Raw genomic sequence first — 26,099 nt, forward strand, 5'->3', positions numbered from 1 at the left:
CAACAGACCCTAAAAAAATATTTTAATCTCTTTTAGATACCTGAAGGCAGAGGAGAGAACCTTTTGGCCTTGGGTCCATAACTCAGTTTTGCAGTAGGGAAGACCAGAACAGGTAAAACCAATTTATAATTTCTGATAATGATACATGGATTTCTGTCCAATATCAATGTTCTACTGATTAAAAAATGTTCCTGGAATCCTGGGAAATGAGTCCAAGCTTATAGATAGGATGACTGAGTAAATAATACTATTATTATTATATAATATTTTTAATAATATATTATTATGTAATAATTATATAATTATTATTATTAGCAGTGACCAAGAATGTCAAGAGAAAAAAGCATGGGAAAAAATATTATAATGGCTATATGTTTAATGTCAGAGGTAAATAATAAGAAATCGACTTAATTTTCTTAAAAAAATCCATTTTTGTAAAGTAACAAATTACAAAAAAAAAAAAAAGAGAAGAAGTAGAATCAAGACTTCATTTTTTGAGTAAGAGACACCAGTGGGGTCAGATTTGAGGACATGATGGGAAAAGTAGTATTAATATAAATTTTTTCAAAACATCAGTAGGTGAAGTCGTGAGGGAAATACGATCAGCGTCCAAATGTTCTACATGATTTATCTGGTACCAGGATTAACACTAATACATATCTGCCTGTTGGAATTACCAAGTAGAGTATGGTAGTAGAAACAACATTTGTCCCTAATGTCCAACATTTAGAATCATTTTTATAGATCGAACCAATCCTTACCAACGGGATTTATGGAGAATTGTAGAAAATTTAATTATTCTATTATAATAGTATGTACACTCTGCAATTAGGAATATTGCTGTAGGTATTGACTGAAAATGCATAGGCTGATGGCTTTTAATAAGAATGGAAGACGAGATACAAGAAGAAAACGGACTCCTTGTTGAGCTATGGCTTCTCAAAATGGCTTCTCACTTTTTTTTTATACATTTATTTATTCTTTGAGAGCATAGAGAGACAGAGCACAAGTTGGGGAGGGGCAGAGAGAGGAGACACAGAATCCAAAGCAGGCTCCAGGCTCTAAGCTGTCAGCACAGAGCCCGACACAGGGCTCGAACTCACAAACCTGAGATCATGACCTGAGCTGAAGTCGGACGCTTAACTGACTGAGCCACCCAGGTGCCCCTCACTTTTTTTTTAAAGGCTGAGAGTGAAGTACTGATTTACCATTATATAAGGGGCATGATTTATCTGCACTGATTAAAATTATCAAGTATGCAGTGACAGCTCTTTATATTCCAGGTAAATGCTTCCTTTGTGCTTTTCAGCCAAGAATTACTGACATGATGTGGGAAAAGCTGAAGAAGTCAGTATTTGGGGTTTATTTTTATTCAGCAGGTGGCTTGAGATGGATTAATGGCAAATCACAATAAATTATTTATCAGATAATAAGTGTGATAATTGTTCTTATTTATCATCAGTATAACTTGCCTTGTTCTCCTGTCATGCTTTCAATCAAACACTCCCCAAAGATTTGCTGGTTAAAATATACAGCCAAAAGGTCATTCCAACAATTTTTTACTCATAATGGCACACTGATTATCTCCTAATTGGAAAATGTAAACGAGGGGCTCTGTAAGTAATATGAGTGACCCTTGCATTTCTAACACAATGAGGAGAGTCACTCTGTACCTCATTCATCCTACCATGGGGGAACAGTACAATTTTCAGTAATTTTGATGGTCTCCTGAATTAATTGGAAATAACTTTTTTGTTTTCCATGGAGAAGGAAATGAACCTACATGCCCAAATTTGCTGAAAAAGTAGAGATGTAAAATACCACTCACTGTCTACTGTCCTGCTGGCAGCTAATCCATTGAAGCTTAATTGTAATTATCCACCAGGTCTGGGGCCAGAGAGGAATACTGATTACCGCTACGTGCGTTTCCATGGGCAAGACAGTGTATGGAGCCTGTTGCAAAGTTTTAAGTAAATTTATTTCTACCGGCAGCTGTAATGGATCATTGGTCATGGACTATTTCTGGACTTGGTGCAATGGGAGAAAATAATTCCAACCTATTTGTGCAGAATTCCTTAAAAGTTTACCATTCCACTAAAGGGCAACTGACACACACACAATACCCCACCCACTTGAGTCGGTCCAAATGGTCCAAGTTGGACCTGTGGTCAAAATGGCCCAGGGTTATTTTCTTATATGGGTTACCTCTTTACCCAGAAATCCATACTCAGCTAGACAGCTGGCAAAAGTTTCCCAAACTTCCTTAATGAGAACAAAGTCCACATACTTCTCTGTCTCTCCCCTCCTTCCCTGTCTTCCTCCCTTCCCTCGCCCCCTTTCTTCTCCCTCTCACTTGTTTTTGGGTATGACCCTGAGGTCATAGCTCAGACAGGGCCCTCTCCTAATGCTGGGCTTTCCACTGATGTGTACCCTGTCACACAGCTCATCGCCTTTTTTGCACATGCTGCTCCTTTGTGGCTCTGTGAAGCTTGCCCAACCCATGTGTTTATTCCTTTCTGTCTGCTTCTCCTGTATGATCTGGGAGTTTTCATGCATCTGGGTTGGATCACCATCTTTCCCAAGTTGCTTAGCATCTTTCCACAGCTCCTTTCTATAGGGCTTCTATTAATATGATAGGGCATGCCCCTCTAGACCCCCTTGCTATGTTCTTATCTTGGTTTTAAGCCCCCTTACCATGCTTTCACCTCTTGCACAACTCTGTTTGGACCGTTTGTATTGTGTCTCATATTCCCAATCTTGCCCTCATCCTTGGACACTATTCAGTTGCCTCTTTCTAATGTTGCACATTGGGAGAGCTGGATTCACCTCTGCCCCCTCAATTCAGTTAGCATAAGAGATTGAGCCTTCTGTCTTACCCCATAGTGGAGCTTGGGCAATATCAATTTTTGCTGATGGTAGAGGCTACTTTCTGACTCTCAATAACCTGTCAGTGGGCCAATTTTCCAAAAGGGACTTGATCGTTATTTCTTGGATTTTATCAGTTCATCGTGAAGTTGGCTTGCCCCATCTAGGAAATAGAAATTGTTAGTGAGCTGGGTGGTAGTGGTATATTCTCAAAGAGCTCCATACAGATTTTTCTTGAGTCCTCTTTTGGTTCTGGTACTGATTGAGATTCAGTGACTCCAATCCTGTGCACAAGGCAAGCAGTTCTTTCTGTGATCAAATGTTTTGAACCCCCAAATTAGGACACATGGATGAACGGCAGAACAGAATACTTGAAAACTTGAAAAATCTAGACTGTTGTGTTAGTTATCTATTGCTGTGTAACAAGTCACCCCCAAACTGAGGTGGCTTAAAACAATAAACATTTATTATCTCACACAGTTTTTGGGGGTCGGGAATTTGGGAGCAGTTTAGCTGGTGCAGGGTGTCTCATGCGGTTGTAGTCAAGATGTTGGCTGAGATGGCAGTTATCTGCAAGCTTGACATGGTGCTTCCATGATGACTCACTGAGATGGCTGCAGGCAGGACTCTGTTCTTCACACATAGGTCTCTTTATAGGGCTGCTGAATATTCTCACAATATGGTAGCTGCCTTCCCCAGAGCAAGTGATCCAAAACAGCAGGGTAGAAGCTGTAATGTCTTTTACAACCTAGCCTTGGAGGTCACACTCTATTATTTCCACAATATCCTATCCTTTTATTTCCGTAATATTCCAAAAGTCAGCCCAATTCATTATGGAAGGGGACAACCCAAGGACAAGAACACAGAGAGGTACGGATCACTGGGGACCATCTTAGAGGCCGTCTACCACAAAAGTGTAGACTCTTTTATTGTGCCTCGCGCGCTACTGTCGTTATCTTTCCAACCAGGCTTGAAATGTGGGGATGACTGTGCCTTGCTCAGCTCAGCTGAAACAGGCTCAGGGCACATTATGTCCTTTGAACTCTCAAATCAGAAAACAAAAGACTCCAATGACCATGACGGTTAAAACAAATTGGGGGTTTAATTTATTCTTTTGTTCTTTTGTTATCAAACCTCGATGTTTCCCAATGTGTATTTCCCAGAGTACTAGTCCTGTGAAGTGCTCTACCAAAAATTATTTTGCAGTCAGACTCAGAGATCCACCATTTTCATGGCCTGATTGATGACTGAGAATTCTTGCAATAGAGATACTTGTTTGACTTTGTTCAACCCAGAATTTCTCAAGTTTATTTGTCCACAGGTTTTTTTTTTTTCATTTTGTCATAGCTAAAAACAACCTCCAAAACTAGTGTTCTTTAAGTTATACATTTTGAAATGCTGGTCTAGATAGTTAGATGTCCATAACCAATATTATTCCAGAACAGATTTAAGGTGGTTGTAATATAAAAGTAGCACATTGAACCTACCTGGAATCACAGAGTTGTGTATGGCTAGCAGACTGAAGCCCTTGAAGGGCAATCTTATACCCCCAATATCTAACTCAAAGCCTGAAACTGTTTGCTGGGGAACCCTCAATCAACCATCCCTTTTGCTATGGCTAAGAGCATGCACTTTGATGTTTCTTTATGCCTATATGAAATCTCTATTGAAAACTGGTCCTCAAAGTCTTTCAGAGAGTGTTAACCTTCTTCCTCCAGCTGGAGGAAATTTTCTCCACCTACATATAAACTCCAAGAAGCATTGCACTGCTGAGATTAAGCATCTCTTAGCTGGTGTATTTTATGGCTGAATTGTTTGTCTTGGTATGTAAGCCTCTGGGGCATAACCATTTCTTCTTATGAGTCTGGTATAGCACTCAGCACACTGTCAGCACTCAACCCAAAATAAATCATCATAATAATAGTCATAAACATAAATCAAGGGAGCACAATTCAACTTATTTATAGCCTTACAGAAGAAGCACAATAGAAAAGTGCAGTTATTTTCCACCATATTATCCTATATCATTTCCAAGCAAAATGTCATATTGTCCACTAGTGTGTAACCAGGTAATGAAGGATTCTGGCATAACCTGCAAATTCCATGGGGCCAGAGTTAAATGATGTGAGGCTAGAAGCTCATGTTTCCCAAGTTTCTATAATTAAAATCTGAATTTCTAGGGCTTATTAAGGTAGTATTTAGCATATAATTATGTTGACATTTTAAAAAGGAAAAGTGCTTAAGACAAATTATGTAGTAATATTTAATCACAAAAATCTACTTGTTCTGTTCATTTCTTCAAAGGTCTTCTCTTTGATCTCCAAGGTGAAAGCTTAAGCTTAATGAAGATTTTAATCTAATGTTTAATATAATGGATACCAGTGGATTAGTTAGTGGGTTTTCCCTTCTATATAATATATAAGGTGCTTTTACCACATTGAAATCCAGGCCACTCTTACAGTTGGGCTTGTGATGACTGACTGTCAAAATATAGTAGTCACATTTTCCATTTTTTTAACATGGGGGAATTTTGAAAACACATCTACGCATACATACATACATACACACACTCATACTCACCCCTCCCCATATATGTAAAAACATCAATCCTTAATATATCTATCTTCAAGCAAGCCACTTCAATGTTTTGATAGACTTCTCAGGCTTTTATTTAAGCATATACTTTAAAAAATATACAAGTAATACATGACTATATTCTCCTTTTGTGTTTTTATTCTTTTTAAAAATGTTTATTTATTTATTTCGAGACAGAGAGAGAGAAAGAGAAAGGGAGGGAGGGGCAGAGAGAAAAGGAGAGAGAGAATCCCAAGCAGGTTTATAGCACAGAGCCCGAGGCAGGGCTCCCAATCTCAGGAACTGTGAGATCATGACCTGAGCCAAAATCAAGAGTTGATGCCTAACTGACTGAGCCACCCAGGCACCCCTCTTTTGTGGTTTTTATTAAAATATTTTAGATAGAGCTGAAGTTCTCTTAAACTACCATCTAGACCTTGCCCTCTCTTTTGTTAGCGGCATTCCCTTTTTTGAGTGCTGCCTTTTAAATGCTATTCATGCTCATAAATTTGGTTTATATTCTTCCAGATTTTTGTTGTTTTGCACTAACGTGCATATATATGTATTTCTATGAAATGTACAGTATTGTTTGTACATTAAAATGTATTTTACAATAAAATGTATTTCCATTATATTTTATGTAATTTTATGCAAATTACTTATGTATTTTTTATTCTTTTAAAATGTTTACTTATGAGAGAGAGAGAAAGGGAGAGAGAGAGGGGAGGGGCAGAGAGAGGGAAACAGAGGATCTGACGTGGGCTCTGTGCTGACAGCAGAGAGCCCCACATGGGGCTCGAACCCATGAACCATGAGATCATGACCTGAGCCAAAGTCAGACACCTAACTGACTGAGCCACCCAGGTGCCCCTATGCAAATTACTTTTAAACAAAATTATCTATAGCTATGTGCACATATGTACACACTCATACTTTAGTTCATTCATTTTATCCACTATATAATATTTCATCTCTTGAATATACAACATTTTATTTAACAATTCCATGATTTCTACTGCAATGAACATCTTTGCATATGCCTAGAGCAGTTTAAAATTTTTTAAATTTTTATTAAAAGTGATATCTAGAAGTTTAAAAGCTGCGTCATGAATATGGACATTTTTTATTTTATTAAAAAAAATTTTTTTTTTAACATTTTATTTATTTTCGAGACAGGGAGAGACAGAGCATGAACAGGGGAGGGTCAGAGAGAGGGAGATACAGAATCTGAAACAGGCTCCAGGCTCTGAACTGTCAGCACAGAGCCCGACGCGGGGCTCGAACTCACGGACCGCGAGATCATGACCTGAGCCGAAGTCGTCCGCTTAACCGACTGAGCCACCCAGGCGCCCCTGGACATTTTTTATTTTAACAGGTGGTGTAAAGTGAATGTTCTAATTTCCACAGCCAACACTAGTGAATAGATCCCTTTCTTTAAAATACCTTCCCAATGCATAGTATTTTCCAATGTTAGCACTTCTTCTTACCTGATTGGTGCAAAATGTCAGTAGTGATTTAACTTGCATTTCCCTGTTTATTAGTAAGAGTGAACCTATTGTCATATGTTTCTTGTCCATTTGTATTTCCTTTTCAATGAATTGCTTATTTATATTCTTTATTTTCCTATTTGATTGTCTTTTTCTTGTTAATTTGTATAACTTCTTCCTAAATTCTGGATACAAATATTTTATCTTTCATATTTGTTTTAAATATCTTTCAAAATCTGGCTTTTGTCTTTTTTTTGTTTAAATGTAGTTTAAAATTTTCAGGTAAAATGGGGTGCCTGGGTGGCTCAGTCAATTAAGTATCTGACTTTGGCTCAGGTCATGATTTCACAGCTCGTGAGTTTGAGCCCCATGTCAGGCTCTGACAGTTCAGAGCCTGGAGCCTACTTTGGATTCTGTGTCTCTCTCTCTCTGCCCCTCCCCTGCTCACTCTCCGTTTCTGTCTCTTTCTCAAAAATAAATGATTAAAAAAAATTTAAAATTTTCAGGTAATCAAATTTACTTATAATTTTCTTTTATGGTTTTTACTTTTTTCTAAGTTTAGAAAGACAAGTTTTGATTTGTTTTATTTTATTTTTTCCTTTTAGTCACAATGAGTTTGCAGTAATTCTGGGTCTTGGCTTGATCAGATGTGAAATCAATGTAGAACTGAAATTCAGCTAGTCAATAACTAGACTTAATGAACTTAATGAAGAATTGCAGAAAATATCTAATACATGCACCCCATTAAAAAAAAAGCAAGGGTACCATTTTCTTTTTTCATCAATGATTTTATGCCTGAGCTTATTATATTTAGCAGTTGGATTCCCCTCCTTTGATTTCCACCATCATCTAATCAGACATTTGGCAATCTCCATTAAGTGGCTTTCTCATTCTGTCACTAAAATTTTAACAGCAGTTGTTAAATGAAACAAGAGAAAGCTGTGTTCACCAAGATGTACTCCAATTGCAAGGGAAAATGGCTTCGGAATTGGAATCAACACGGTTATGTCACATGAGAAAAATTTCTCTCCAACTTTCCTGCTTTATGTACACCTGCCACTCTCTATTTTTACGGTAGGTTTTCTATATCCAAACACCTTCCAGAACGCTTATCCTTGTCTGCTTTATTAACATTTGTTAATATCTTACTTTGGTAAGATATCAAGCAGTGAGACAATTAGAAGTTTGATAAGGTCTAAAGTGACAGCTGCCCAAGTTTTCAGCAATGGAGATGGAATTTTAATGAGATGGACAGACTCCTGCCACACCACTGTGCCATGGGGCCACTGTGCCATGGGGCCAGCCTCCATACGGGGTACACACGCTAATGTAAGAGCATGTGGCAGATCATGGCCACTTTGGTAGTTTTAGGCTTGTTTCAGGTATCGGTGGATTGACTGGGTGGCATTGAAAACATCTTTTTCAAGGAAAATTTAAATGTTACTATATGGCTAATATTATATTGGATGTTTTTAATGAAGATCTTTCGTATGTCTTATATTGTTTAGTCCTTACAATAAACCTGAAAAGTATTTTTTTTAAACCACAGCTTTATTGAGATATACTTCAAATACCAGACAATTCACCCACTTAAAGGATTCGGTTAAGTGGTTTTTAGTATGTTTATGGAGTTGTGAAACTGTCACCACCATCAATTTTAGAATATTTTCATCATCGCTCCATGAATCCCCATGCCCCTTAGCTGTCACTTCACCATCCCAGCCTTAGACCCCCATTAATCCACTTTCTGCTGCTATCAATTTGCCTTTTCTGGACATTTCATGTAAATGGAACCATTCCATATGTCGTCTTTTGTGACTGGCTTCTTTCATCTAGTGTGTTTTCAAGGTTCATTCCTATTCTAACATGTATTACTGTTTTATTCTTTATTAATGATGAATAATATTCCATTGCATGGATATACCGTATTTTGTTTATCCACTCATCAGTTGATTAAAATTTGAGTTGTCTCCAGTCTGATAGGTGTTATTATCCTCATTTGATAAATGAAAAAACAGTGTCAAAGCACTCAAGCGATCTATCCACTCTCACACAGCCAGTGTCAGAACTGTAGATTAAATCCAATGCACATTTCATAATTTAAGAATATCTGCTTTCATTTCTTTCACTTTCATTTCGTTTCCTCTTAAGATTAAAGATACCCCAATATTTATGTTTAGGAATATTGCTATTAACTTGATTCTTTTGATGCTAAGTCATTTTCTTTGATCCCCCTTGATAGGGACCAACTTCCTGGGCACCATGAGTGTAATGAGATTTATATACATCAAAAGCTCAACACGGATATTCTCCAAGTGCATATACTTCAGAGTCCCACTCATTATCGTTGTGCTAACCTGTTAACTTTTGACAGTTTGGTAGTTGATGACAGTGAACAAATTCCTGGCTGATATGTTAGTTATGATTTGAAAGCAGGGAGGAGTAAAATGTCTTGAAATTTTTCCTAGTTCCAAATTTAACAGATTTAGAGAGCTCTGCTTCCTTGCTCAATATGTTAAATGTGGGAGAATGTCTCAAGTGTAAAAACAAATGATGCTAAGGGTGAACAATAACATTTCTGATCCCATAGCTTATTTTAAGGTTATTCATATCTGGTGTTTAGCATAGTAAAAATGGAATTGTTGAATTTGAAGTTGGACATTGCAATGAATGTCTCTCATATATGGAAGAAAATATCAATTAATTTAAAAGGCCCCTTGGGACTTATTGATCATCATTCTGTGCCAAATAAATTATTAATGATCAAATGAAGTGGCAAAAATATTCCATATTTAGCAATATTACTTGAAACAAATGATTTCTGATATCTGGTTGTAGGGCAAGTAGGATTTCCAGGTAAGGAAACCCTGGATCCATATTTTTTCTATTTGCGAGGGATTTTACCTATCAGCCAATTTTCACCACTCCCCCACCCCCTTTTTTTTTAACAGTTGGGGAAACTATGTCCTGAAAAGGTTAAGATCTTTTTTAAGGTTACAGAGTGAAGGTCGGCCTTCTTATGCTTCATCTGACTAACAACTATTCTTAAGACTTAGTAGATGTTTTTGGCAGGAGACATCCCTGACATCCTTCCTCAATTCTCCTTCGATTTTCCAAAGTTTCCAAGGATATTATAATGATTTGTTGTGTGAACTCAGTTAAATGTGAGTTTGACTATGTCTTGCTTTCCAGTGTATTCCTACTGTCCAGCCAATCTGGGAACATAATGGATGTTCTATAAATATTTGTTGAATGAATTGAGCTTGTGTTTCTGTGAGACTCTATCAGTGTTGTTTCATGCTTTTCTCTCTCGTGGTCCAGGCTAGATTTTTTTCTATGTTTTTAGCAATGGGACACTTTCTTGATCACTAACAATTTACAGAAAACTCCAGTGCATGAGAAAGATGATAGAAGAGCTGTCTTGGTTGAAGCAAGGGTTGAACTCTGTGGTAGGGTTAAGGGCTGGGGAGAGGACACATCTCAGAAGAGTGCCAAGGGTCCTGGGATCACAGCTGAAAACCCTCATTCCAGACTCTTAAAGAGAATTAAGATCCCAACTAGGAATAGCTATTGCATATTCATTAGTCCGCATCCTGTTTGAGGAAAGTAATGATCCGTGAGCTTATATAAGAGTCTAAGTCTTAAAGAAGCTATATATTCATTCAGTTCTCTTACCAATCATGTAATGAGTACCTACTATGTACTAGGCTCTGTTTTAATAACTAGGGATATAAAACAATGGGCAAAATGGCTCAAAATATTTTCCCTCACTGAGCTTATATTCTGATAGGGGAAGATAGACACTAAAAAAAGATAAGTTATGTAGTATGTTTGATGGTGATAGGTCTATAGAGAAAAGTGTGAAAGGAGTACAGGGTTTGTGTGTGTGTGTGTGTGTGTGTGTGTGTGTGTGTGTGTGTGTGTGTTGTGGAACTGCAATTTTAAATGGGGTAGTCATGGAAGGTCTAAGTGAGAAAGTGTCTGCATATTGACTTGAAGAAAGTGAGGGCACGAGCCATAGGCCATCTGGGACAATAAGTACAACACCCTAAGTGAAAGCATGCCTGGCATGGGAGAAGAGGGTTTCTCTCTTCTTTCTCCTTTGCATGAGATTCCTTGGATTACGGAGAATCATAGAAGAATTTTGATCAAGGAAATGATTTGGTTGGATTTTCTTCTTTCAGATCCTACCTGTAGGCAATAGGTAGGAAGGTGTTTTCCTTATGAATGATCTAAGAATAACTTACCCAATGTCATGGGATTCAGTTTCGTATGGCCAATTAATTGTTTGACGCAAATAAATGCTTATTTGAGATGTAAATGAATGGTCTTCCCATTTCTTTCCCCGTTCCTGTGTAGAAGGGAAGAGTTAAGAATCTCCTTTCTTAAGAGGTCTTTCAAATAGGCTAGAGTCTCATCTAGGGTAGTTTAGGAGAGGCCTTGCCTGAAGGCAGATCAATCTCTCAAGTCTCATTACTGCCCAAAGAGTCTTTGCAATAGACTGAGCCTCTCCAGGTGATCTCAAATTCTCTCTATTAACCAGGAGAAAGTCCCCTGACACTGTCATCTGTTCAGTTTTCCCTGCATCAGATGCAGAGGAAATACTGGGGCGTCACAGCCCTTAGGGGGTGTAGGAGCACCGTTCTCCATCGTTTAGACTGTGAGCAGCATCATTAGGGTGATGCTGAAGGAAACGAGTCCTGAGAGGTTGCTGTGTGACCACATTTGCTATAGACCCTATTTTCTAAAATGCTTCTCTAGTTTCTTTCAAGGGAGGTTGTTATCTGCCACTCTAAACAACTTGGTTTGTAGCCAAGTCACTTGTGGGGAGGACAAGTTATGAGGCTTCTGAACCAGGCTGGTTATGGGAGAAACAGAATGGCGACCAAGGGCCTTTAAGTGCTGTTCAAATTATGGTTTTGTTTGGGGCCCCGTGGAGTATTGTGTTTATGTTTTATTTAGTGAGTGCCTGACACTGAAAAATGGATGCCATATAGCTTTCTAGTGGGAGGCTGGGGAAGGTGAGTCAGAACATCAGAGCAGAGGGGAGCTTGAAGTGGAGGAAATATACCCTGTCCTGTCATTACTGAGTTCATCCTCTTCAGTTATTTTCACCTGTTAAATGTCTTGTGCTGTGGCTCCCCTGAGGCCCAGCCTTGGGTAAATGCTTGTTACTGCTTGGAGGTTGTTGGTAGTGGTGCTGGTGGGGGGCAAGGTGAGGGGATAGATGGAAGAGGAGACTTATGATGCGTCATAAAAAAAAGACCCCATGCTTACACTAATACATGTACTTCATGCAAAAATGAATTCTTTTCATTTATTAAGATATTCCAGGTGAGCCCTTATTAAAGGAACTGAATGGCAAATTATTTGTAAACCAGTTTTTTCCTAATTAAAAATGGATTTTCCTGGTACTTATTGCCTGAAAACAGGAAACAACTATAAGACACCTTGTTAGACATCACTTGAGCTTGGCTTAGGGATGTGAAAAGTACTTGGCTTTGGATACCAGAGTGACCAGGTTTGAATCTTGCGTCCACCATTTGTAAGCTCTGTGACTATGGATAAATCACTTCTCTTCAGAGTCTTCAACTGATTCATGTGCAGAAACGGGGGTGATGATTTTTCTCACACTGGATTGTTGTGATGTAAAGTATCTGGCACATGATAGAGGCTCAGTAAGTGTTATTTTGTTCTGTTCTTTCTCCACTGGTGTGCATTAACACACCAATTTAGGCTGAACAGAAAACATGAACTTGGTTTATTAGAAAAATTAGCCAGTTATGGTAAAGAAACTATTCCTTCCTTCCTCAAATTATTAATTAATTAATTAATTAATTAAATCTATAATGTTATTAAAAATTTTTTTTTTCTAACATTTATTTATTTTTGAGACAGAGAGAGACAGAGCATGAACGGGGGAGGGTCAGAGTGAGAGGGAGACACAGAATCCGAAACAGGCTCCAGGCTCTGAGCTGTCAGCACAGAGCCCGACGCGGGGCTCGAACTCACGGACAGCGAGATCGTGACCTGAGCCAAAGTCGGACGCTCAACTGACTGGGCCACCCAGGTGCCCCTATAATGTTATTTTTTTTTAAAGTAAACTTAGCACCCAACACGAGGCTTGAACTCACAACTCTGAAGTCAAGAGTCACATGCTCCACCGACCGAGCCAGCCAGGTGCCTCTCAAATTGTTTTTGTGCTTTCCTTGGACTTTGATGACTTATCCTTAAGTCTGAAATCACCTATGATAACTTTCTGACTCTAGCTGCTGCAACAGCCTCAAAAATTTCCGCTGCCTGGCCCTGCTCACCTCTCAGAGACTTGGAATTGATGCCACATTGGAACTCATCACATTTACCAATATGTCAGTCTGTCATATTGGATTTTGGATTTCCTCTGAGTACCAAAATTCAACATTTGATACTGAGTCAGTTGCCTCACATTTGGGAAAACGCTTCATGTAACTAATAGATTTTATAGAAGTCGGAAAATGGTAGAAAAAACATTTCCCAAAGTTTACGTGTTCACTACATTTATTTTCTCATAGACCAGATAAGAATGCCATAATTCTAAGACATTGGAGTCGACCACCCCGAAGGAACTCCACCGATGGTGGGCACTGTAATAAAACACAGGAAACTGGCCCAGATGTTACAAAACAGCATAATATTTGTCATTTTGACAGTCTTTGGGGTGGGAGGTGCTGCTTGGTCTTCTCCTATGGAGGAGATATATCCATTTACTGTTATAACCCTGGACCGTTTCCTTCTATAAAGGATGAGTTGCTTGCAGATAGTTATTCATTTACAATATTAAAGTTTCTGTGTCTTAAAGCATTCTTGCTCTCTGGTGGAAATTCTAAGGGGAGGCAGTGGGTTTCCGCATTTGCCAAGTCGTGGTATTATTGATTTCCCCAGGAATCACCTTGGCCATGAGTGTTGGGTTTGTGACTCTCTGTGGAATGTATCGGTATGCTAAACATCTGAAAGTACATTGTGTTTATATTTCTTTACCAGGGCAAATGGCAGGATAAGCATTTCATTTTGTTTCTGGCTATGATGATCGAATAGGTGGAGCCTCTACTGCTCTCGCTTTCATATTTTCTAGAGTGGTTTCTTCATTTGTCAGAGTAACCAGATTGCTTTATTTCTTAGTATCTGTCAAAAGGCCTGTAGAGAAGGATCAATCCCTCCTTGCTCCAATAATCCTGTAACTTCATCTTGTGACCAATGTTCTGATTTTTGTACTTGTATCCCCAAATTAGTACCATTCTTCCAAAGAGTTTTCTGGGAAGGCTAAACACTAAGTCCAGTGATGTTGCAAACACCGCTGTATGATTGCTCGAACCGTTTCTGGGACTTCCAGAATGGAAACTGTCTTCAGAGGCAAAACACTGGTCACATGGACAAGAGTTTACTGATTATTGGGAACTTTAAAATCTAACACCCGTATTGATCTCTTTGAAAAATCAACACTTTGAATGGATACGCTGTAGTTTGTTTTTGAAAAAAAAAAATTAGCCTCATTACTGTATGGTCACAGCTGACAAGTTATAGAAAAGAATAATTATAATAACACAGCCATAGCCAATGGCTTGTGCTAGAAAGGACAGTGCGAAGTTTTTAGCTTTTCTTTCGTCATCAGCATTCTCTTCTTTTCCAGTCATTATTGCACGCATTAGTACTTGTTTCTTTTCCGCCTTGATTTTTTTTTTTTTTTTTTAAATCTTTCTGTTGAGGATTTCTTCCAGGATCCCGGAACTGGTAGTCTCGCTTATTTAAGGGAATCTTTTATATTCCTGGTTCCATGCAAATTCCTTGGTGGTTCCAAACTTTATTTGTTGTTCTCTCCTTTCTAGCCAAGACCATCTTTACTTTTGGCTCCTGAAGTCCTATTAGCCCAGCTACTATTCCGCATCAGTGGAAACGGCTAACCACTTTGCTTCCTCATGATGCTTACTGACTTTGCCACTACTTTCCTGTAGTGTTGTATTTGAAATCTGAACTCATAGTAAGAAAAGTCATGCATAATGGTTAAGATTTGTAATAACCTTTTATATGTTGTATTGCGGTGTGTGTGTATGTGTATTCTCTTTTCTGGATTCTTGTTTTTTTACTTTGTGCTCCATCGGTCAAGTTTCTACTAATTACTAAGGCTCAATCATATTCAGAAGGAGAATATTTTTGTAGAGCAGCATTTAGGAGTTTGGTAGCATGCAGAATTTGCAAGAAAAAGGAAACTCAAAGTCAGGAAGACTGATAAGTGACCCAGTCAACCTGAGTCCCTGGGCACCACACTTACTTTTTGCTTCAATAAAGTCTGCTTCAAAGCAATCTCAATCCTTCATCAAAGAGATTTCCAGAGCACTCCCAATGGGTTGACATAAATCTTACTGTTCTCACTCTTTTTTCCCCCCTTCCAAGTTGCCTTTCAAAAAAATCAGTCCTTGTGTCTCCATTTCTTTAAATCTTTTATCCTCGGGCCGCTACCAGTGGCTGTATGGATTACATATCAGCAGTTAAGAATATTCCACAAAGTCCTGGCTTGTTCTCACCCTGCAGTGCTTACAGTCACCGATTGTGATGAAAGGAATTTGAAAGGCACAGCCAGGCAATCCTTAACCGGCTCAGCACATTCCCTCTCTGCGGCTTATCGCGCTGTAGATGTTCTTTTGACCAGCCATCAGTCATGTTTGAAACTTTCCCGTGATTCCTGAGATATGAACCCCTTTGATAGAAGTTAACAATACAGCCCATGCAGCACGGGCTAAGGAAAATACTTTTGACTTCATGTTAAAGAAATGCTTTGTTCCAGCTCAGATTTTTATACTTTCTTAGTGTCTCCTTTCTCCTGGGTAGCCTCCATGGCCCCCCGCCAGGCAAGCCAAGTGTGAGCACCCACGGATGCTTAAGTGGCTGTCATAACCATAGAAGAAAGGCACCTAGAGGGAGATTGAGAGGAATAAAGAGGAGCAGAAAAAGAGGTGGAGCAGAGACAGAAGGAGACGAAAAGAAAATGAAAAGAGCATATCAAGTCGAAGACAGAAGGTTTTGAAATGTTTTGGGGAGCAGGTTTGTTCATTATTTGTATCTTACCGTATGTGATTCCTTCCTTGTTTTTAAAAATTTAGGCTTTAGGGGCACCTGGGTGGCTCAGTCAGTTAAGCGTCCGACTTCAGCTCAGGTCATGATCTCACAGTTTGTAGGTCTGAGCCCTGCGTTGAGCTCTCTGTTGTCAGCACAGATCCTCTGTCACCTTTCTCTCTCTGCTCCCCCCACCCCCCGCATGTACTCTTCCTCTCTCTTTCAAAAATAAATAAACATTAAAAAATAAATAAAAATTTAGGCTTTACTTTAAATTTTTTTAATGTTTATTTATTTTTGAGAGAGAGAGAGAGAGAGAGAGAGAGAGAGAGAGAGAGAGAGAGAGAGAACGAGCAGGGGAGGAGCAGAGAGGGAGGGAGATACAGAATCCGAAACAGGCTCCAGGCTCTGAGCTGTCAGCACAGAGCCTGACACAGGGCTCGAACTCACAAACCGTGAGATCATGACCTGAGCCAAAGCCAGACGCTCAACCGACTGAGCCACTCAAGTGCCCTTAGGCTTTACTTTAAAAAATTTGAATTTTTATGCCTGGTTCAGGGTAGCGGGGCAGATAACTCTGCTATGCTGGTGAGAATTTAGCTCTGAGCTCTGGGGGCTAATATTTAAACATCAAAGAAGACAAGGAGCCCTCATAGCAATCAGGCAGACTTCATTTTCAGTTATTTTAACTGAAAGAGAAGAGAGGAGTCTTCTGCAAAATTATGGGGCCCTGGACCCCCATATTATCATGCATTATTGTGCATGGACGGGGTGTTGATTGCGCAGTGCTATGGGAAAGCTATTTATCAACTGAGCAACATAAAAATTAAGTGCCACCTACATCCCTGTGTTAAGGGTTGGAGATTGGAATTAAAATGTCACCCTTTCTTTTATCTTCAGCTGTGGTTTGGAGGCACTTCCCTGGAGGGTTGATTTGCTCCTTCTTTCTACTGCTTTGGAATAATTCCATTAAAAGTCTTTTGCTTACTCAAGTAAAACACCCTACCAAGTGAGTGGCATTTGGCAAACTCACTCCCTTTTCTTGATTATTCTGGTCTATTGATCTGTGTCTCTGGAGAAATTCTGGAAACTTCCAAGAAGTCTTTTGCAGTTTAAAATATTATCTCCCTGGCGATTAACTCAAATCAGAGGCTAATAAGATGAATTCCTTCCTTGCATTGGCGATCCCAGGTCTTCCTTCACGCCCATCAATCCTCCAGCTCTCAGAGACCTTAGAAATGAAGAAGTATATTTGTCACCAGTGGGTAGCAAGGCAGTGGAACAATTCAGATTGGCTAGACAGAAATAAATGCCTTTGCAGGAAAAGTAGAGGGCGCACAGTTGGTTGTAGGAAATTGGAAAGAGGGAATTTTGCATGGATATGGTGGAAAGATAAACCTCATTCTGACTCTAACCTCTTTTTATTTTTCCTTCCCCTCCCCCATGGGTTTCTGTTAAGTTTCTCAGGATCCACATAAGAGTGAAAATATATTCATCCTATCACTGGTAAAATTCTGTGAGGTCTGGATCCAAATCATTTGCCACTGGGAGCAAGGGGAAAAAAATGAAAATGTCTTCCTTTGTACATTATTTAGGAAACATCATAATTGGCTTTTGAACTCCTGGAACACACAAAGAAAGAAGGCAGTAAGCTTTTTCAGAGAGTCTACTTTCTCCCGAAGAGCAGAGAGCAAAAAAATGAATGATGGGCTACTTCTAATTTATAATGATGGTTTCATCTCTTCCAGATATTACTTTAGTTCTTGGATGATCGCTTCTCCCCACCTGAATCCCGATTGCTTTTTAAAGATGAAAAAGATCACAGAGGCTATAGAGTCCATTTCTAGTCATTACAAGTTTGCAACGTACACATGGCTTCCGATACTAGTTTAAATTTCTTTGAATAATGAAAATTTTGGTTTTTATTTTTTTCTTTGATTCATAGCTTGATTGACAAATGCTTGTAAATAAAGCTGGCTAGTTCATATCTCTTTTTAAATTTTGTTTGTGCCGAAGCCCAGATTTCAGGTCTCCTCAACTAAGTTCTTTTGAACATAACTAGTGGCTTACTTTATTAGAAGAAACCAAATAGGCAACATGAGAAAGACTGCTAATACGTATATGTCTTACATAATAAGAACATAGGGTAGTTAGCAAGAAACATATAAAGTGTCTTATAATATTGAGGCGGGTTATCCTTTCGTGCTTGCTGTTGGATCTGGCACTTTTTGTTTTTTAACGTAGGCTGTAGTTTTAGGTATTCTGAAGCTCTGACCACTTTCATTCATACTTACATAAAAAAAAAATTGGAATGCTCCCCAAAAGAAATGGTAATGTTTTATGTTACTTTTTTTAAGAAAGAGAATTTGATCTTTAGCAAAGAGCAAGGATAAAATCCATGTATTAATCATTCCCACTGCCTTTGTCCCAAATTTAAGATTATTGCTTCTCTCTCTGCTTCAGCATCTTCTTTAACTGATGCTTCTTCTTTTAGACAGGGAAAAATAAGGATAAAGGGTAGGATATATGGGGACAAATGATAGGGCAAGATGTATTCATTCTCTAGGAGCAGGAACCATATCTTCTTTAGCATGGATTCCAGTCTCAGCCTGTCTCACTTTGCCAAATATTTAGAACAGCAGCTTGAATCAGAATCATTTGATTTTGTTGATGGGATAAATGAGTAAGAAGACAGGATTTGTGGGCAAGTCTAGACCAATAGTTTCTGGAGTGTGGTTCTGTGTAACCCTAGTCTAGATATATATCTCATGAAAGTATTCTGTACAAAAAATTCTGGGTAGGAGAAAATAGATGGAAAAACATTACATATTATATTTGATTTAGGGGAGTCAAAATATACATTAGTATATTAAGGACTGTGAAAAAGTCCTATAGGAAAGAAATCTGTGGGACAGGAATAAACCCAAGGTTTTTCCAATCTATTTGACCGTGGAACTATTTTTCCTCTTTTTCGAAACTTCCCTCCTCTTAAGGTCTCACAGAACCATGCTCTGATTAATGTCCTAGATTAAGGTAGATTGGATTAAGATTGGAAAACCTTGTCTTCTTTGGGAACTGGATTCAAGCTGTGTTTATTCTGAACATGCACAGTGCCTTCAGCTATCACAGGAAACCCCATTAGTAAGAAAAGGTAGCCAATGAAGTCAAAACCTTCATTTCCTATGAGGTCAGAAAAAAATCAGTGGAAACAAAAATGTCAATGAAATATTGCTTTGAGAGGAACCAGATACAACTTGAAATATAAATGTCTATTATGGGAAGCAGTGGTTGGGTCTGCCTAAAATGTTTGCTGTTGAAGAGTCACGGGCTTAATATAATCTTCGAGAGAGAAACTGTGTACTCTCCTGGAATGCATAACAATTTGGCATGGGCAAGCAGTGTAGACTGATGATTTTATGTGTCTATGATTTTTTCATGTTTTTCTAGAGTCAGAGTGGACTGAAAAAATCAGGCCCCATAAATATTTTTTCTTATATTTGTAAGGCTCGTGAAGAGATTTACCATGAAGAGGCCAGTGTACCGTTTCCTGGGCAAGCTTCGTTGTGTCTTGCTCTGTTCTGAGCATCATTAGAGCCCTCGTTTGAGACAAATGGGCTCCATCATTTCTTCACCATTCAGGCCCGTAGGAGGAAGATGGCACGTGAGTGAAGCTTCGACATGGCAGTCACCTTCCCTTTATTTCTGCTCTCCCTTCTTTTTGGGTAATGAATCGGGGTGTCGTTAGCTGCCTGCCTTGTGTTCATCACTGTCAGTACTGGCAGGGTAACAGATAATGGCAGAGATTCAAGGCCACCCAGGGAATGAAGCCTGACAGGACCTCATTTATCACTCCCCTTTTAGGGGGTCTCTGTGGTAGAGCTAGCATCAAAGCTGTAATCGAAGCTCACCAGGTCGCACAGGGGCCAGGCAGGATTGCTCCGCCAAAAAGCAACTGGAGCTGTCAAATCTGTTTTGTAAATGAAGTGCTTTTCTAGAGACAGTGTTGTTTATAATTGTCATTCTGTACGTAGTCCCTCAATATCCAAGAGCTGTTCTCCATGTGCTCCCTCTCATTTCTTTCCGACAAATGAAACTTACATTCTGTAGAGAAAAGGTAAGCCAGAAAATGGATTTCTTTGACCTTGGCTCTACCACAGCATACTCTAGTTCCGAGGTTTATCTTTTTGCCCTCAAGGATTTGAGTGTCACCTATTTGAGCAGCTCAATTATTGAGAGCAGGTGGGAACGGCCTGACTTGAGAACTGCCTCTTCCCTGGGCAAGTCTATTTCAAGGCTAACCTTCATCCATATATGTCAACAACTTCCAGGTTTATATAAGCAGCCAGCTCAGTCCTGTATTCTCCATTCCAGAACCATATGTCCGAGTCTCTACTTGGAGATTCCACAGGCCCCTCAGATCCATATCCCAGACAGGATAGATCATGTCGACTCCAAACCTGCTTCCCATCTGTATTCTCATCCTGAAGAAATGCACCATCTTCAACAGGAGAAGAAAAGCATCCGAGATGCTTTGCTCATTTTTACCCTTCTCTAAAATCTAATCAAAACGAAATTTGTTGGAACCAATTCCTAAGTATCTCCTCCATCTCCTTGTCCCACCTAGATCTTTTCAATAGCTTTCTTATTGCTCTTCCTGCACTTACAATCCCTCAATATTGAATGACCTGCCTGCCCTAGAAGATGCTAGTCCTTTAATGTTTCTGTGCCTTTTTGCATGCTGTTTCCTCTTCCAGGAATGTTCTCCCAATACATGCTCCCTCAGCAGATTCTATTCACTATTTAATTCTCAGTGCAGGGACTTTGTTATCTGTAAAAATGTCTCCAACTCTCTTCCAGTCATTTACTACTTGTTTTAAGGTTGTTGTTGTTGTTTTTCTTTCATGCCTCCTTTCCACCCCGATGCAAATGTTATTTACTGAGAGCTCCCAACTGTCAGGTACTGTATTAGTTTCTTTACATAGTTGTATTTAATTCCCAAGTTAGCCTGTATGATAGATACTGTGAGACCATTTGTACAGATGATGAAACCAAGGTTCAGACTGATTAAATAGTTTCCCCAAATTCATACATGTAGTAAACGGTGGTAATGGGCTTCACCTCCAAGCTGCTGCTCTTCCCATTGTTTTAAACTGTATCTGCTCATGCGTTGAGAATAAGCACTGTGTGTTTTTGTTTTCATTTTCCGAGTGCTGAACACAGTGTTTGGTAGGATAGACATTCAACAGGTAGTTACAGAATGAATGAAACTCATAAAAGACTCCGTCTATTTATACCCACAAGGTACATTGTCTCTGTTTTTCACAACAACCCTGAATTACTGGCATTGATTTGCCCAATTTTTGCAGCAGTGGAAACTGAAGCTCACGCAGTTAAATGACTTTGCTAAGGTCATATATGAGGCCGAGTCAACGCTTTCTTTCTCTATAGCCCATATTCTCAACACGGCACGCTAGCTGTCAAAGAGTGACTTCTCCGATGGCAATGAATGAATCGGCATCAAGAAAGGGATATAGAGACATTAAGAGCGTATGATTCAGGTTCAAATGCATTCCTGTGCCCTTCAAGGCTTTCTGTAGTTTCATTATATTCTTTCCAGCCAGCTTTCTCTAACACAACTCTGAGACATCCATTTCCCTTCTGTTTAGTTAGACTAGCGTCTTCACGTGCCCTCTGACACATCATGCCTGTTTCTGATCTCCGATTTTACTCACACTCCTTCCACTGCCTGAAGTGCCCTTCTCTCCTGCTGCACCCAGCCAAATCCATACATCTCTCAAGGACAAGCTCAAGTTCCATCTCTTCTGTGAACTATTCCCCATAGCTCCATCCTGCCTGCCCTAACCAAACATAATGTTGTCCGCACCTTATATTTCGGCCTTGGTTACATAATTCAATTGTGTTGCCGTGTACTGTCTTGTATCCTGTAATTACTTCAGCACCCAAGGTGTATTCCCAGGAATATTGCAAACTGCTTGACAGGAAGGACTGTGCTATATATTTCTTTTATATTCCCCACAGTGCATAGCACAATTCTAGGTGGGCCCTCAATAAATATTCATTGAGTTAAATCGAATATGGCACAGACTACATTTAAACCTTCACAAATTTTCTTTTCATAAATTATACAAGCCTAGACAAGAGGATTATTGCAGGGAACCAATGAATATACTCAGTCTGCGCAAGTACACATGAGATCGCAGGACCGCGATGCAGGCTCTTGGACAAAAAGGAGCGGGTAAAATGGGATTTGGTGCCACGGGTGGGAAGAGGAAGACTGTACCGGATCAGAGAGGAGGGGTGATAGTAGCTGCAGCAAGAGAAGTGAATGAGAGCTCACAACCCAGAAATGTGCCTCCATACCAGAGAGACTGCCAAGGACTTCCGTTTTTTGAAGTTCTTAACAAGTTAAATAATTTGACAATGTGTTCTTTGGTAGTCAGGAGATTTGCTAACCAAATATCTTGCTGGGTCAGCAAAATAACACTACTCTCAATCATTTCTGCACAGGTGGAATGCAGCGTTTTCAGAGTTTTAGTAATAAAAAAATACTTCTATTTCTTTGTGCTGCTCCTGCTCCCAATGTTCTCTCTCTTTCTGTCTCTCTTCTCTCTTACTCTCTCTCTCTCTCTCTCTCACACACACACACACACACACACACACACTCCCTCACACTTACACACTCACATAGACATGCATTGTCTCTTTCACTTGGATAGTCCTCCCTGAATATTTGGGATGATAATAGCCTCTCCTAAGTGACTAGATTCTTGAAAGATTTTGTGATTTTTTTTTTTTAAACTTTCATCTTGGATATACATGTTTGAAGATATGGAGGCAGCTGGTGTGTGGAATTTGACTCATTAAAATGACATGACTCTAATCATTCAGACAAAAAAATGACATTATTTCAAACCATTCACAACCTTGATGTATCCCTGGGGATTTTTCAGCGTCCTTATTTTTTAAATATCTGGCTTTCTTCCCCCCTCTCCTGACCTCATTCCTGTACTTGAAGCTTCTGGATTATTGCCAGGAACACTTTCCGAAACAGTACTGAGAAGATAGAAATCTAACATTCCAGAAGCACAGATTGGGATTAAATGGCAACTCAAGGGACTATTTTGTCCATTTCCTTGCTTTCTAAGGGGAGAGAAATCATAAAACATTTCCATTCACTTGATTGCAATTGAAAATCCTTAAATATCTCCAGGGAAAAACATGCTACCACCTTACCAGGAAATAGTTTCTGATGTTCCATAAATGCTTTCAAATATTAAGAAATTCTTCTCTATAAGGCAATGTTTTTATATCTTCATCTCTCTTTTTCTTCTTTCTTCTCTTTTTGATTCTTGGTGCTTAATCATGAAGCAATGATTAGTTCCCATTTGAAAGCTTTCTGATTCCACTAAGGAAATAGTTTTTGGGAGGTAACAGACAAAAACTGGCTGTTTTTGGCTGGCTGGCCCATCCCAGATCCACATATCTCCACCTCCCAGCTGAGTGTGACCGTGTGACAAGGTTCTGGCCAATGAGTTTAAACAGAGGATGCTGTTTACAGACTTCTAGAAGGTAAGGCATTTGTGTTATTTAAGCTGCTAAGTTTGCGACAACTCGTTACAGTAGTAACAGGAAACGAACACACTAGGTTTGCTTGTTTTCCTACTTAACCTCTCTATTCTACACAGCTCCTCAGTGTCTCCCTCTTCTCCCCCCTTCACCTTGTGCTATGAGGACTATTAGTCTTTCTTATGAATCCATTAGAACTTTAGACAATAAACTAGAAATAGGCACTTAAATTCTTCTTTCTTTGGGTAATTGCTCTCAGGTTCCTATTAAATGTAGCCATTTTCACCATGAAGATGGCACTATTGAGCCCATTTAAGTTACATCTCTCATCACTTTGAACTTGGATTACTGTAGCAACCTTCTCAGTGTTCTCCATTCTATATTTTATCCCCCTAACTAGATACAACAGGTTTTTCTTTGTTTTTTGTTTTAAATGTTTATTCATTTTTGAGAGAGAGAGAGCGTGAGCAAGTGTGAGTGGGGGAGGGGCAGAGAGAGGGGGGACAGAAGATCTGAAGTGGACTCTGTGCTGACAGCAGCAGGGCCTATGTGGGGCTCGAACTCACGAACTGCGAGATCATGACCTGAGCCTAAGTTGGACGTTCAACTGACTGAGCCATCCAGGCGCCACATACAACAGATTTTTCTAATGTGCCACTTTTGTCATGCAATCCTTGATCAAGAATCTACACTGCTCCATTTCCTAATTAACAGAGACTCAGTCTTCTTTTGAGCCTTCATAATGTGATCCTACTTTGTATTTCCAACCAGAACTTAAACTTTCTGTTTGATTGGGTTACTCTTCTCTCCCATCTCCTATGTCATAACAAATCCTTGTCTAGCCTGGAATGATCTTCTCTCATCTGTTTCTTTTTTCTTTCCTTTTCTCTTTTCTTTTCCCTCCCTTCTTCCCTTCCCTACCCTTCTTTTCCCTTCACTTTCTCTCTCTCTCTCACCCCTACTTTCTTCCTCTTTCTTTCTTTCTTTCTTTCTTTCTTTCTTTCTTTCTTTCTTTCTTTCTCCTTCCTTCTTCCTTACCTTCCTTTTCCTTCCTTTTTTCTTTTGTTTTCGCTCTTACTCTCTCCCTTTCTTTCTCCACATCCCCACCCTTTTCTGGCTTTCCCTCACCTGATCACTGAACCATAGTTGGCACTACCTATGTGTTCTCTTTGTGAATTGAACATTATCATCTCCCCGTTGCCCTTTTTGCCTGTGATTTAGGACATAGCACAAGGTTATAATGCAGATGGGTTTATACTTAGTCAATCCCATTCTCTACTACATTCTATAGTCCTCCCTCATTACCATGTAACCAATGCCAAAGAGTCTCTAAAGAGCTAACTGTGGATAGGGAGAGTGGATTTAGAAGCTGTTAATGGGATTAGATCTGAAACCTGGATGCAGTCAGGATTGTGTTCTACCTATCTGAGCAAATTGTCTCTGGAAGTGCTTGGCAAATACTGGAATTTTATTTGGCTACTTGATTGACTGAATAGTCTTTTTAGAATACTCCCATTGTCTTCTCCATCACATCTAACTTTAAGTATGTAAACATCATCATCATTATCTAAAGTTTCCAGTATTTTCTTAAAAATGTAACCCACATACTGGGTCTGAAACTTCCAGCCTGCTGAGAGTCATCTGTTTTGATATTTAAATAAAATTTGGCTTATGTGCCCATCCCAGTGAGAAACTCAATGGTTCTTCCATTATCTCTGGGATTTTAGGGAAGTGACATTTTTTGTAATTGCTTCTGGCTGTGAGTTCCTGCTTTGAGTTCCTATTTGATTTCCAGTCTGTATTTTTGCCCTCTTGGATGCTTTTTTCCCCCCTGAACAATGTTATTCTGCTGTATACTTAAATTTTTTTTTTTGCATGTGTTTATTTATTTATTTTTTGAGAGAGAGAGAAGGAGGGAGAGAGAGAGACAGAGACAGAGACAGAGAGAGAGAGTCAGAGACAGAGAGAGAGAAAGACAGAGAGAGAGAGAGAGAGAGAGAGAGAGAGAGAGAGGGAGAAATCCCAAGGAGGTTCCACACGGCCAGTGCAGAGCGTGATGTGGGGCTTGAACTCACGATCATGACTTGAGCCAAACCAAGAGTCAGATGCACAACTGACTGAGCCACCCAGGCGCCCCTATCCTGCTGCATATTACTCTTAGTCAATGTGTTTTCTCCCCAAAGTCCCACCAAATTAAGATGCTGTGTATTTCAGACTTTACTGAAAATTTGGGAGTTGATGGTCGTTGACCCGGAAGGTAAGAGAGAGGGTCTGTGTTCATTGCTTTTATTAAAAGCATATTAGACGTTCCTCTTCTACCATTCAGATATATCTGTCTTAAAAAAAATTACTGGTCATTTCTTTTACCATGCCAGGAACATCATTCTCTTCTTTAATTTCTTCTCTTTCCACTTTGATTATGATTCCTGTCCATTTCTGGGGGAAAACCATTTAGATATTCTTTTGTCTTGTGTTAGAGGATTCAGGCCAAGCCTGTGA

The 26,099-nt window shown here is 39.4% G+C and overlaps 1 long non-coding RNA gene across 2 annotated transcripts in view; it reads left to right on the plus strand.

Moving 5' to 3' along the window:
• LOC128314455 (uncharacterized) overlaps positions 1-24,486 on the plus strand; it is a 131,934-nt gene extending 107,448 nt beyond the window's left edge. For both annotated transcript variants that reach the window (XR_008296112.1, XR_008296113.1), the window contains exons 6-7: positions 37-112; positions 19,518-24,486. This is a non-coding gene — a long non-coding RNA (uncharacterized LOC128314455). The remainder of the gene's footprint in view (positions 1-36; positions 113-19,517) is intronic.
• Positions 24,487-26,099: the final 1,613 nt, after the last annotated feature.

The sequence above is a fragment of the Acinonyx jubatus genome, chromosome B1 (genome assembly GCF_027475565.1).
Source record: "Acinonyx jubatus isolate Ajub_Pintada_27869175 chromosome B1, VMU_Ajub_asm_v1.0, whole genome shotgun sequence".
Classification (NCBI taxonomy): domain Eukaryota; kingdom Metazoa; phylum Chordata; class Mammalia; order Carnivora; family Felidae; genus Acinonyx; species Acinonyx jubatus.